The sequence below is a fragment of the Copadichromis virginalis genome, linkage group LG12 (assembly GCF_057382275.1).
Source record: "Copadichromis virginalis isolate Kocher_CV1m ecotype Utaka linkage group LG12, C_Virginalis_male_GT1.1, whole genome shotgun sequence".
Lineage (NCBI taxonomy): Eukaryota > Metazoa > Chordata > Actinopteri > Cichliformes > Cichlidae > Copadichromis > Copadichromis virginalis.
The window spans coordinates 647328-660774 of record NC_140629.1 but is presented as its reverse complement, the minus strand read 5'-3'; the positions used below and the strand labels follow the sequence as shown (position 1 = coordinate 660774).

The following is a 13447-nucleotide window of genomic DNA, read 5'->3' as shown; positions in this document are numbered from 1 at the left end:
AAATGGGACACTGGACTGTTTTATCTTTTATCTCTTGATATATTTTTTTGTCAATAAATTATCTTTTAGAATTTTATTGACTGTCATCTTTTTGCCCACGACAGAGATGGTTGGTCAGACCTAGAATCTTTCTTTGGGTGTGTTACATCTCCCCCCCCCACCACCACTTCCCCTGCCGGTGGCGGACTCCCTCAGACATCGGTGCGTTGGTGGTTCTTTGTGTCCGGGGATGGGCGTCCGGGTACACACCGGCTCACTCCTTGGCAGCCGCTTATCGGGGCCTGGAGCCTGGGGCTCGCTCGGGCCACTTCGGAGGTGGGGTGCCCCCGGCCTCTCGGCCTGGGGCTCGGTCACTCAGGCACGGCTGGCTGCCAACTCCCCCTGGCTTCTGCTCCGCGGCTGCTGAGTGAGCCCTCATCTGGGACTCTCCTCAGCTCTTTCTGGGACAGTGGCGCGGCTGCCCCTCTGTTGGTCTTCCTTGGTCTCTTGTATTCTGGGGGCCTCTGGATGTCTGGAGTTTTGATCTCCTCCATACCTGCTTCATGCCCTGGAGGACGGGGCTGTGGCCCCCCCCACACCCTCTAGCAGATCATTACATGAAGGAACCTTTTAAAAAACAAAAAACAAGCGCGTCCATGCTCACAGGTGTACACACGGGTGATCACACCCACGAACTACACCCTTTTTGGCTCCTACCTCAAAGCACACTGTGTTCTGTTGATCTTATGTGCTGCACAATAATGTTTAATATTTAGTATTTACTGTCATATTCCCATATATCATTGTGATGTTGTTTATTCTATTACTCTTGTTCTCTTCTGCTTGTTTTCTTTTTCTTTCTCAGCAGGTGAGCCAGGTGATTGATATATGCATTTTTTTCTTTTTTTTTTTTTTTTCCTGCTCATTCTGTTGGTTTTTGTTTTTTGCCCTTCTCCCCCGTCCCTCTTCTCAGCTGTTTTTCTTTCCCTCTTTCTTTCTCCCCTTCTTTCCCCCAGTCAAGTCTGTCCCGTATTCAGTAAGTGAAAATAAAATAAACAATAAAAGGTGAATCAAATGGACCATTACGGCAAGGCTGGGATGGTCAATTTGGTAAAGTAAATCCGTTGGGCATCTTTCTTTGCCTTTAGACAACAATTCTGATGACAAAAGAGCCAAACGGGACAGGCAAAAAACAAAAAAAACAATGGACTTTGCAAACAAATACTGTAGATTTTCCTTGCTTAAAGATTTTGTAAATAGCTATTTTTTCATATGCACTGTAATTGAGCCTGCCCCCACTGTAAATGAGATCTAGTCAGGTTTCAGAACTCACAGCACAGAAACGGCTTTAGTGAAGGTTACAAATGTTTCCTCTTACAGTGGACTCGGTGTGTACTTGTCCTGCTAGACCTCAGTGCAGCTTTCGATACTGTCGACCATAATATTTTATTAGTACGATTAGAGCGTGCTGTAGGGATTACAGGTACTGCGCTGCAGTGGTTTGTATCACATCTACAATATATTTATGTAAATGAAGAGTCCTCTTCACACACTAGGGTTTATTATGGCATTCCACAGGGTTCTGTGCCAATTCTGTTTACATTATACACGCTTCCCTTAGGCAGTATAATCAAAAGGCATATCATATATTTTCACTGCTATGCAGATGACACACAATTTTATGAATCCATGAAGCCAGATAACACACAGCAATTGTTTAAACTGCAGGAATGTCTTAAAGACATAAATACCTGGAAGACCTCTAACTTTCTGCTTCTAAATGCAAATAAAACTGAGGTTATTGTACTTGGCCCAGAAAATCTTAGAAATATGGTATCTAACCAGATTCTTACTCTGGATGGCATTACCTTGGCCTCCAGTAACACTGTGAGGAACCTTGGAGTCATTTTTGACCAGGAAATGCCCTTCAATATTTCTCCTATATTGGCTTCCTTCATTGGCTCCCTGTTAAATCCAGAATTGGATTCAAAATCCTGCTCCTCACATACAAGGTCTTAAACAATCAGACCCCATCTTATTTCAATAACCTTATAGTACCATATCACCCCATTAGAGCACTTCCTTCTTGCACTGCAGGCTTACTTGTTGTTCCTAAAGTATTTAAAAGTAGAATGGGAGGCAGAGCCTTCAGTTTTCAGGTCCCTCTTCTGTGGAACCAGCTTGGTCAGGTGACCCTGAATCCTTGATTAGTTATGCTGCAGAGCAATACTGGAATAGCACATGGAAAAAGACACAACACATAACAACAATGTCCAGTGGCTAGTGGAGATAAGAGCACATTACAGCGACCTCCCTGAACTAGCTCCAGTGACCATGACAGTGACAGACATCCAAGAAAGAGCCTCGAGCATGAAGTGTTAGACAGCACCAGGCCCTGGTATGATTTCTGCCCAGTGGCTAAAGAAGCTAACTGCACTCCATGAGCACCTGGCTGCACAAATAAACCTGCTGCTGTTGGATGACACACAAGGGCAGACAGGCCTGATCCCCAATCCGATTGTTCAGTCTGACGTTACTAGCCGTGTCTGGGTTTAAACTCCGCTGCAGGTCCATATATCAAACGATCACTATGGCATTACTGAGAGTTGAAAAACTGTCTAAAGTCTTTCATCTTTAATAAAATGATCAGCGTTCTGCTCTACCAGGTGTAACAATTGAGTTTAACATCCAGGCATCCATGAAAACGGAATTTATGACATTTAACGGAGTTAGAAGTTAGCAGGGAGTTAGCTCGCTAGCTTCTATCTAAATACAATATAGCATGTCCTGACTGCGGGGTTTTGGAAACAAATTAAAACGTACAGCTCTGCTATCACTTCCTGTCGTGGTCTGGGTGGTTTTCCACAGCATCGGCTCCTCCCCACTGGGTGGAGTCTTTGTTGTTCCTCACCTGATGGCAATCGTACCAGCAGTATTTATGACCGGCGCACTCAACTGGTCTTCGCCAGATTATCTGCCAACTTTAGTCAGTTCTCGGCCTCATATCCGTTCCTTGGTGACTCATCGTGTGTATTAACCGTATCTCTGTTTTTCTCGTCAGCCTGTGAAACCCACCTACCAAGTTCTCCTGGATACCAGTTTGCTGCCGCCGGTAATCCCTCTCCGTTTTGGAACTGCCATTCTCTCCTGCCTGCCTCCCTGCATTGCATACAGCACCCACCTGGACCTCTCCTGCCTCCCCCCTCCACGCAACCCCACCTGCAAGCTTGTAAGACAGCTCTGTGTACTATCCTTAGATTCACTCGCAACCCTCTGTGGGATTCCCCTGACTGCTCTCTCCTCTGTTTCAGTGCCCTGGCCCGCCACAGTTTCCCCTGCCCAGTACCTGCACCCAGTTATCCCTGCCATCTAGTTATCATCACAGTATTTTCTCTCGCCTCAGACATCTAGTTTATGTTCATTGATTCTAGTCTGCACTTTCTGTTAGCCTCTGAGCATTGTAAAATAAAATCTCTTTTCGTTACACCTCACCCCTGGCCTCCGGTTTTGAATCTGCACTTGAGTCCATCCCATTTCCACGGGCCACTGTGCCATGACAGTGGCCAGATTATACTGGATTACACTTCCAGCATAAATGAAGACAGAAAACTAAACAGCAGTGACGTTTGTAGGATTACTGAAGTTGGGCTAGCTGGTATATAATGATGTGCTACGTGACCGCTAGCGACACAGCTATGTTAGCATAATATAAACAAGCTAACTTTTTTTCCACTCGATAAAAGTTAACATGAGTGTTCTCGGTGGTCAGGAACAAATGTAATCGCATGGCAGGATGCTGTAAAAGGACCAAACTTCAGCCAGGAGAACAACTGAGATAATCCATCCACATATGAGGTTAGTCATTCATATACTGCTGCATGGGATGGGCTGTAGTTACATCCTAAGGTTTTAAAAACTGAGCTTAAATGAATGATTAGTGGTAATAAAAGCCGAGGGAGGTCAACAGTGATCACTGATTGTTTTAGGAGCTTTTTGAGATCAAATAGAAGAAAATACATAACGTTAAACATGTTAACAACACAAAAGCCATATTAAACGCAGACTACTTTAGACCCGGAAGTAGGATTCGTCGCGTCATCACTGAACAACCGGATAATCTCCAGAAGGAATTGGTCCCATCCAGCATCCAGGCAATAACTTGCCTCAGTACAGCTGGAAGCTACTATTAAGTATCATTGCAGTTAAGATGCACACATGAAAACATTACTGTTGGCCACATGTCAACAGAGTTATGTGACATTAGTGATGTTTGTACTTTCAACGTTCACTTTGTTTTAAAGCCTTTACTTTAAAATATACGCCGCTCAATAGTTGATCTTAATCTTACAGAGAATGTGACATTTTATGGATAATTAAAGTCAGTCATATATCCACAAACAAAACAAGCTGAAAGTCAGTGATGCTGCTCGGTTTGCAGTCCTGAATATCACAGCACAAGCAGGATTCACTGCACTGTTAATGTTAGCTATGTTATATTGCTGCCTCTGTTCGCTGGTGTCGAGCCAAAGGGACTTTAACGTGTGTTTGAACGAGCTGACGGTTCACTCGTTAAGCTGAAAGAAAGATGCTTTAATCACAGCAGTCACACGTGTGTCCACTGTACCATCTGGAACTCTTCTTGTTTAGCACTCGTAATAACACAAACACTAAATCCTCCTTCTCTTGTGCTGTTTTGTAGCAGTGTGTACACCTGAGACTGCCACCTGTCTGTCTGTCCTGCACTCTCTCTCTGTTTCTTTCTCTCTGATCGTGGAATAAAAGTATGAACATGTATTTATAAGTTACACTTGTGTTTGAATCCTGCAGCTTATCACACATTTGATTTCCATGTGTGACAACTGCAAGTGTCCAGAGTGAGGACAGACTGAGGGACCCACTGCTGCACATCATCTGTGAGGCTTTGCACCCATGATGATCCACCAGGACAAACTCAGCAGTGTGTGAGGAAGAGGAGGAGGAAGAGCCAGCAGCAGCTGACAGATGGAGAGAATAGACAGACTGTTCCCTGTTTGTGAAGGACTGCTAGAAAAGTTTAAAATCACTAATTGTCTGTCCTGAATCAGTCTTATTAGGTAATGTTCAAATAATGTTATCATCCCAGTGTTTTCAGTGTGGGAGAAAGTACTCAGGGCCTTCAAGTTACACACTATGAAAGGCAGAAACAAGTTTGATATTCAGAAACCTAAAGTGTTTATCATAAATGTCCATGTTTGTTTCAGTTCTATGAAGCTTTGAGTATTTTGGATTAGTAGTACTGCTGTGTTTGTTGCATCATATTGCTGTAATTGATAAATATGCTTTATATATCCTGAGGTAAGTTGATCTATAGTGTTACATCATATTCTATAAGGATGTTATGTGTTTGTTTACTTTCTGCTCAGTTTGACCCATTTAGCAGAAGTCAGCCTGTTTAAGGCTCTGATATCTATTCTGTATGACTTAAAGCAGTTATGACATGGTATGATTTTCTCACCCAATAAAGGAATATTTAATATATCAGTCTACTCTTCATTCTATCAGAAACGGTTATCACAGCTCATAAATTTGCTTTTTACACATATATAAGCATTGAGCCAAATTTAGTAATGCCAACATATTAAAAGAACAATATTTGCCTCTTATAATACATCTATAGATACACTGTCAAAGATACTTGTCTTTGAGTGAAGATTTAAGGTAATAGGACATATAAATAAATGCAACTTGAATCTTTACTGAAGCTCAGTGTTTGACAAGGAGTTCAAACTCACTGCTGTAATAACTAATCATGATTAATATAATAACTATAATATTGGCCATATTATATTTACATTATCACAGTGAGACTTTAAACTCATGAACAACATGAGCTAATTGTTATTTACTAGCTAATCTTAAATGACTGCTCAGTACAGAAATGAAGCCCAACAATCATGTTTTACAGTCCTGTGGTCTCAGCCTCAGATACTTATTAAATCACACAGAGGTCATATAGAAACGAATGTACAAAATATGTTCTCCTTCATTTCTGTCAAACAAAGCTGTATGAAACATTTCCAGCTTTTAGTGTCATGGTTGCTAGGCAACCTGGGCAGCGCGACAGAGGCTTTAACAAGCCTACAAGCCTCTCACTTGAGGACCGTTAAGGCTGCGTACTTTAAGGCTGCAGAACCTGAATTTGGATACAGCCAGAGTAAGGCAATAGCTGAGGAGTCAGCAAATTAGGAAGAACTAGACCCAGGTAATCAACATCTATGCCCTGCCCGCGATCAGATACCCTTTTGAGAGAATAAGCTGGCCAAAAAATGAGACAGAAGCCAGTGACATCCAAACAAGAAATTTATCTACCATGCATCAAAGGGTTTCAATCCAAATCCAGCACCCTGAGACTTTACACTAAGGAGAAGGAAGTAGGCCGAGGACTAGTGAGTGTCAAAAACATTGTCCAAGATGAAACAACAGGGATCATATGTTGCATATATATATATTAGAGATGGCATGATACCACTTTTTTATGTCCGATACCAATATCATAAATTTGGATATCTCAGATGTCCGATACCAATATGAATCCGATATAGTGTGTTTTAATCAATAAAACTGTTTTTTAAATATCTTGCTGCATTTTGTATAAGTTCATACTCAAGTTTAAATAAACAACAACACTAAAGCTATTCTGTTATACTTGTATGTAAAAAATTCACTGCACCCAAAATATTTCATAGCAATACTGATCAATCTAATATACTCGATCCTTCCTATTCTGGTATTTTAAAGAGTATTAAGCAACCTAACTAATAGACTTGCAAACTCCCAGCAAAAAAAAGTAGGGAACCACCCCCCACCCTCCACCTCATGATGCTTAATCGACGTAATCAACTTTAATTTGATGCAGTGTGGGGGAAAAAATGCACAGAAATAAATTATTTTTCAAGAATAATTAAATAGATTCAACATCTTTCTTCAACAGAACTGCAGACTGCAGAGATGGTACCTTCCCAAAGGAAAAAGTAGTATAGCTTACTAGGGCAGCGGTCCCCAACCCCCAGGCCTCGGACAGGTACCGGTCCGTGAGTCGTTTGGTACCGGGCCGCGAGAGTTGAGGTTCAGGTGTGAAATGTATAGTTTTCAGGGTTTTTATTGGTTTTCAGCGTTATTTTGTTATAGTTTTTATCGTTTACTCGGTCTTCCTGGGTCTTTTCATGTGTGTTATGAATAAATTGTCTTTTTTTCGGTACCGGTACTAGTTTTATTTTGTTGTATTTATCCGCGACACCTTAAAGGCCGGTCCATGAAAATATTGTCGGGCATAAACCGGTCGGTGGCGCAAAAAAGGTTGGGGACCGCTGTACTAGCGTATATTAGACTTAACAGTTACCATATACAGTAATGGACTTCTATATATTTTACATAAGATTAAAACATTGGGTGTAAGATTCAGATAATTATTTATTAAAAGCTAGACATTTTAAATGAGAATAAGAAAGAAAAGTATGTTTTTGTGCCCCCTTTTCCCTGTTCATGCCCTATCAGCCCCCCTGGCTACACTTTGCTAGATCCGCCCCTGCACAGTTACCAGCCGTCAGCTACGTAGAAAAAGATCCTGGTGTAGAAAGTAATATTAAATACATTCTAACAACAGCTGATCAAGCTTAAACGTGCTGCTGTTGTTCAGCCGCTGGTTTCCTCTTTCTGGAGCGAAGTGGGCCAAAAACAAACAAGAGAGACGGACTCCGACAGAAAAGCCGATCAGCTGATCATTAATCAGTTTCATGATTGAAGTAGCAGCAAGGAGAGGCACTCGCTCCATATATCGGTTGTTAAGCTTAACGTGGGAATGCTTTACAAACATTCAGAGATGAACTTACACACTTGCTTTACTTCTCTCTGAGATAACTTCATCCCAGATGAAATGCTGGTTTGGTAGCGAGGCTACAAATACACTCAGCCGCTCTATCACGTGAGCATCTCCAATATCCGATTCAGTATTTTACGTCAGTATTGGACCGATACCGTATCGGTCCGAACTTTTCTTGTCCATCTTCCATTGGTTTTAATTTTGCACTCCAGTATGAACACAAATCCCCCAACCCAAGGATCACCACAACATAACCTAACAGACCTACACCTTAGTTCACAGATTCACTTTGTCTAGGGTTCATTTCTGAGATTTCACACAACCCAGGATTCAAATCATGAACACATAATGGGCTTGGATTTACAACATTATGAATGAAATGTGCTCTATTTGGAAGCAGCCGGCCCCCTCCCCTTTCGATGGGTGTGTGTGAGACTTTAAATCATCAAACTGTAAATTTTAAATTGTTATTGATCCCTTTACCCCTGGTCCTAAAGTGTATATTTATTTTCTTACTCTTCTTATATATATTGTTTGTTTACTTGCACTGCTGTAACAGGAGCCTCGTTGTCTCGTCTCTCTATATACTGGACTTTTCTCTCTATATCTCCTACCCTTGGGTCTATTTTCAGGAAACATGGGATTTCTTTCCACTGCTACGCCGATGACTCCCAGATTTATTTCCCACTTAAAAAGATAAATGGCTTCTCAGTAGACCCGCTGCTCAGATGCCTTGATGAAATAAGGACTTGGATGGCTTTGAACTTTTTACATTTTAATGAACAGAAAACAGAAGTGATGGTTTTTGGTGGCGCTTCTGAGGCCACTATTATAGATCTTGGTTCACTGGCACAGTATGTTAAACCAGTCATCACTAATCTGGGAGTTAAAATAGAGGCAAATCTTAAACTTGAAAGCCAGGTCAGAGCTGTTGTAAGATCTAGCTTTTTTCATTTGAGGGAATTAGCCAAAATAAAGCCTATCTTATCGAAACAGCATTTTCAGACAGTAATCCATGCCTTTGTTACTTCTAGGCTGGATTATTGTAACGCACTTTATTTTGGGGTTAGTGATGCGACCATTAGGCGCCTGCAGGTTGTGCAAAATGCTGCAGCACGTCTTTTAACTGGAACAAAAAAGTTTGAGCACATTACCCCTATTTTAATTTCACTCCACTGGCTACCTGTACATTTTAGGATTGTTTTTAAAATTCTCTTATTTGCTTTTAAATCTCTTAATGGCCTGCCCCCCCCCCCCCCCCCACCTCTCGGAGCTACTACAACCATATACACCTGCCCGTTCCCTTAGGTCCGCCAATCAGCAGCTCCTTAAGGTACCGAAAACTAAGTATAAATTTAAAGGTGATCGTGCTTTTGCTGTAGCTGCTCCAAAGTTGTGGAATGATCTGCCCTTGCATGTTAGGCAGGCCTCTTCTCTCTCTGAATTTAAAAGTCTTCTTAAAACATATTTATTCGCTGAAGCCTTTGGCATTGATTAGAGGGGTTGACTCAATTTGTTTTAACATGTTTCAATTTATTGTATCTATTTTATCTCATTTTAATTTTCTTTACGTATGCTATTAACATGTACAGCACTTTGTGAAACTCTGGTTTTATGTTAAAGTGCTTTAGAAATAAAGTTGGTATGGTATAAAGTTTACTTTGACTTCAGCAGCTTTGACTTTGACTTTGACTCGGTGCGCCTGAATTTCGGAAAAACATGCAAATTATAAATCTGTATTATAATGTTTGGTGTTTTCGTGTTTGTTGGTTTGTTTTTATTTAGTTTTATTTTGGTTGGTTATTAGATGCTGCTCCAGCCAGCCAGACACTTCCCCGCCGCCCCGCCCTCTCCTCTCTGCGCCGCAAGCAGCAGGCTCACCTCGCAAACGAAGGGCGTCCTTATTCCCAGGAAATGGGCGATAGAAAACCGATCGGTGCCTGTGCCATTCCCAATATGCGCTGGCTGATGTCGGGGCAGCATGAGTACGACCATTCTTTTTTTATTTTTTTTGCCGATGCCCGTGATGCCGCCCCGGGCAACCGCCCGTGTCGCCCGTATCAAAAACCGCTACTGGCTACCGGACCCCTCTCTGTGTGGAGTGGCCAGAGAGAGAGAAGCAGCGTCAAACGACGTAGCAGATACCTCTGCTTACCAATGAACACGTCTGCGCCACGCTGCGCCTATCAGTGCCCACACAGCGGAAATATGTGCGCAACACGTAGCTGTGCTGTCTGGGGAATCATCAACAAGCGGTAAACTTTCAGAGGAAGTGAACTACTGACGGTTACGCAGAGAAGAAAACAGCGATGTCTGAGTCAGACGAGGAGCGTGGTACTTTCCGCACCAGCAAGAACACTGAGGGGGCAAATACGACTCCTAATAGCCCCAAGGGGGTTATGGTGACACTACCTTGCTTCTCTTGGTGTCCCAAAATATGCAGCCCAAACGGTCACGCCATCTTCTGGATTTGTTTTTTTTTTTTTTTTGGTTGTGCAATAGTTGGTGGTATTTGGTTAGGGGTATGGTTATGTAAAAGTAAAGGTCAGGTTGCCCCGTCGGACGACGAGGACCCTAATTGCCGTTTCTCAAAAGCTGCAGTGGCCGCAGACTCCGAGAATTGTTCGGAGATTGGAAAGTGAGTAACATTTGAAACTTCTGATACATTTTTTTTTCACATTACACATACGATTATGCACTGATCCAAATGCAAACGCTAAAAAATCTCCAAGAACTGCGAACATATGGGCTCAAATTGTGGTCATAAATATTTTGTACTTGTAAATCAGGATTTGTATGTGTAAAAAGAATTTGTGTGTGCCTTAGTGATGTGTCAGTTGTGAACGAAATGGCTCTTAGAGCCGGGTCTTTGACGTGAACGACGCAAGCCGGCTCCTTATCGCGAGCCTCCCAGTCCTACTGCCAGTTTCTGGAAGACACCTTCTTCAAGCAGTGGTACAGGAAGAAGTCTGCATCCTTCAAGAAAAACATGATTTTCATGCAGGACAATGCTCCATCACACGAGTCCAAGTACTCCACAGCGTGGCTGGCAAGAAAGGGTATAAAAGAAGAAAAACTAATGACATAATGACATGGCCACCTTTTTCTTTCTCTCACCCTCTCTCCCTCTTGCACTTTTTTTTTGCTTCATTCCGCATTTGAGCTTTGCGCTGGGATGAGGGGGGAGGGGCGGTAGTTACACTGGCAGTAGCACAGGAACAGAGCAGGAGGGAGAGAGAGAGAAAGAGAGCCAGGGACAACAACGTCAGATTAGAAAGGTATAGTAATCATCCACAACTATTTTCAGTTGCGGATGATAAAGGATTCAGAAAGTTTATTCATGCAGGTCCATATGACAGAGAGTATGCATGTTCTTTTTGTTCTGTCATGACAATTTAATTGTGGGGCATTACAATTTTGATGAAGATTAAAATTAAATTAATTGTGCACACATGATAACAATAACACTAAAGTGATAACGATGAACTCTTTCAGGGACATTCTTCGGAAAAATGGCTCTGCAGTAGATGCTGCCATTGCTGCGCTGCTGTGCACCTCCATCATGAACCCACAGTGCATGGGGATTGGAGGCGGGGTCATATTCACTGTGATGGACAGCTCCGGTAACAAGACACCCTCGCTACTCTTTGCTCAGCTCTGCTGTGGATTAATGTAGTAATATGTCATCTTTTCAAAGGTAAAGTGAAAATCATCACCTCCAGAGAGACTGTCCCCAGCAACGTGACCTCTGACCTGCTTAAGTCGTGTCCTAACACCACAGAGTGGACCGTGGAGTGGCCGCACGGTGGGCTGTTTATCTGGCATAATGCTAATATTTATAAGGTTTTAGTCTAATCTGCTCTTGGACTCACCTTTATGACACAGCTAATTTATTCTGTACAGGTCACTGCTAATGCACACTGTGAGTCATTCCTCATTCAGCTTTCCTCAAAAAAGCAAAACTGGGATACTATAAAAAGAAAAGAAAAAAGATAAAGCAAACCACTACAGAGGGTTTGGCTGTCAGCAGATATTAAAGACAATGAGTCGGTGTCGTATATGACACTATCAGAATAATCTAGCATAAACACCATGAAATACATGCTCCTTAGTTTCAGAAACAACCAGAGAGATTGAAGTAGTCAGGTTTTTCTCCAAACTGGTCTTAACAGGTCTTTCTCCAAATGATACACAAGATGTAACACAAAGGTTTTAAAGGTGTAGTCAGTTATCTGTAGAGATATATTTTAAATTCTGCACCTTAATCTGCAAGTCAAACTCAAGATATGAAGGATCATACCTTTGTTTTATCACCTGAGAGGGTTCTTGTCATCAAAGAAGCGGAGGAAAGAGACAGCATGATTGGTGTCTTGTTAAAATGTCATCCTCCTCCTCACCTCTAACCTCATCTACTGAATTAAAGTCAAGACTCTAATACACTAAAGAGTGCACAACTATTCTTATTTAATTATTGAAAATAATAATTATTGGAAAAAAATAATAATAATAAAGTCAGCAACAAAAACCTAAATGATCTTATACCTCTTCAAAGAAATATATAACAAGACCAGAGAAATTCAAATACTGGGTCAAAAAACCCACATTTTTGTTTGCCAAAGGATAGCTGCTCCACAGTCCTGGGTCCTTTTTGTCATATATGTCATTTCATGATGCACTCGATGTGTTTTTTCTTGGTCAAAGGTTTGAACTGCAGGCAGGCCATTTTAACACCCAGGTACTTCTTCTGTGAAGCCATGCTATTGTAATAGATGCAGCATGCGGTTTAGCGTGGTCTTGCTGAAATAGATGTCAACTCGATGGCAGCACAAGTTGCCTGTGTACACCTTTCAGCACTGGTGCATTGCCAGATGTGCAAGCAGCCAATTCTATAGGCAGTAAAATAATTACATACCTTCAGAGGTTTTGAATTGAGTGTTGATAACAAGCTGCAAAAACAGCAGCACTTAACAACGTTAAAGCCCTTTACTCTTTAGCCCAGAATGCAGGATCCACATTTTCTAAAAAAAAATTTCACTACATATCGTACTGTGTATGACTGTGTACGTGACAAATAAAAATTTGAATTTGAATTTGGTCCATGTGAATCTGAAGAAGAAACACTCAGTGCATCATGGGAATCCCTTAGCAGCCTACACCTATTGCAGCATAACTAAGGGAGGATTCAGGGTCACCTGATCCAGCTCTAACTATATGCTTCAGAAAGGAAAGTTTTAAGACTAATCTTAAAATAGAGATAGTGTCTGTCTCCCAAATCCAAACTGGAAGCTGGTTCCATGGAAGAGGGGCCTGAAAACTGAAGAACTCTCCCTCCCATTCTACTTTTAAATACTCTAGGAACAAAAAGTAAGCTTGCAATGCGAGAGGGAAGTGTTCTAATGGGGTGATTCGGTACTATAAGGTCATTAAGATAAGATGGGGCCTTATTATTTAAGACCTTGTATGCAAAAAGCAGGATTTTGAATTCAATTCTGGATTTAACAGGGAGTCAATGGAGGGAAGCCAATATCGGAGAAATTTGCTCTCTCTTTCTAGTCCCTGCCAGTACTCTTGCTGCAGCATTTTGGATTAACTGAAGGCTTGTCAGGGAGT

At 41.8% G+C, this 13447-nt stretch overlaps 1 long non-coding RNA gene across 1 annotated transcript; it reads left to right on the top strand.

The window, feature by feature from the left end:
• The first annotated feature begins 9941 nt into the window (after window positions 1–9941).
• On the top strand, window positions 9942–13447 carry LOC146696175 (uncharacterized). The gene is made up of 3 exons (XR_014923176.1): window positions 9942–10475; window positions 11333–11460; window positions 11535–13447. It is a non-coding gene; the product is annotated as an uncharacterized LOC146696175 (long non-coding RNA).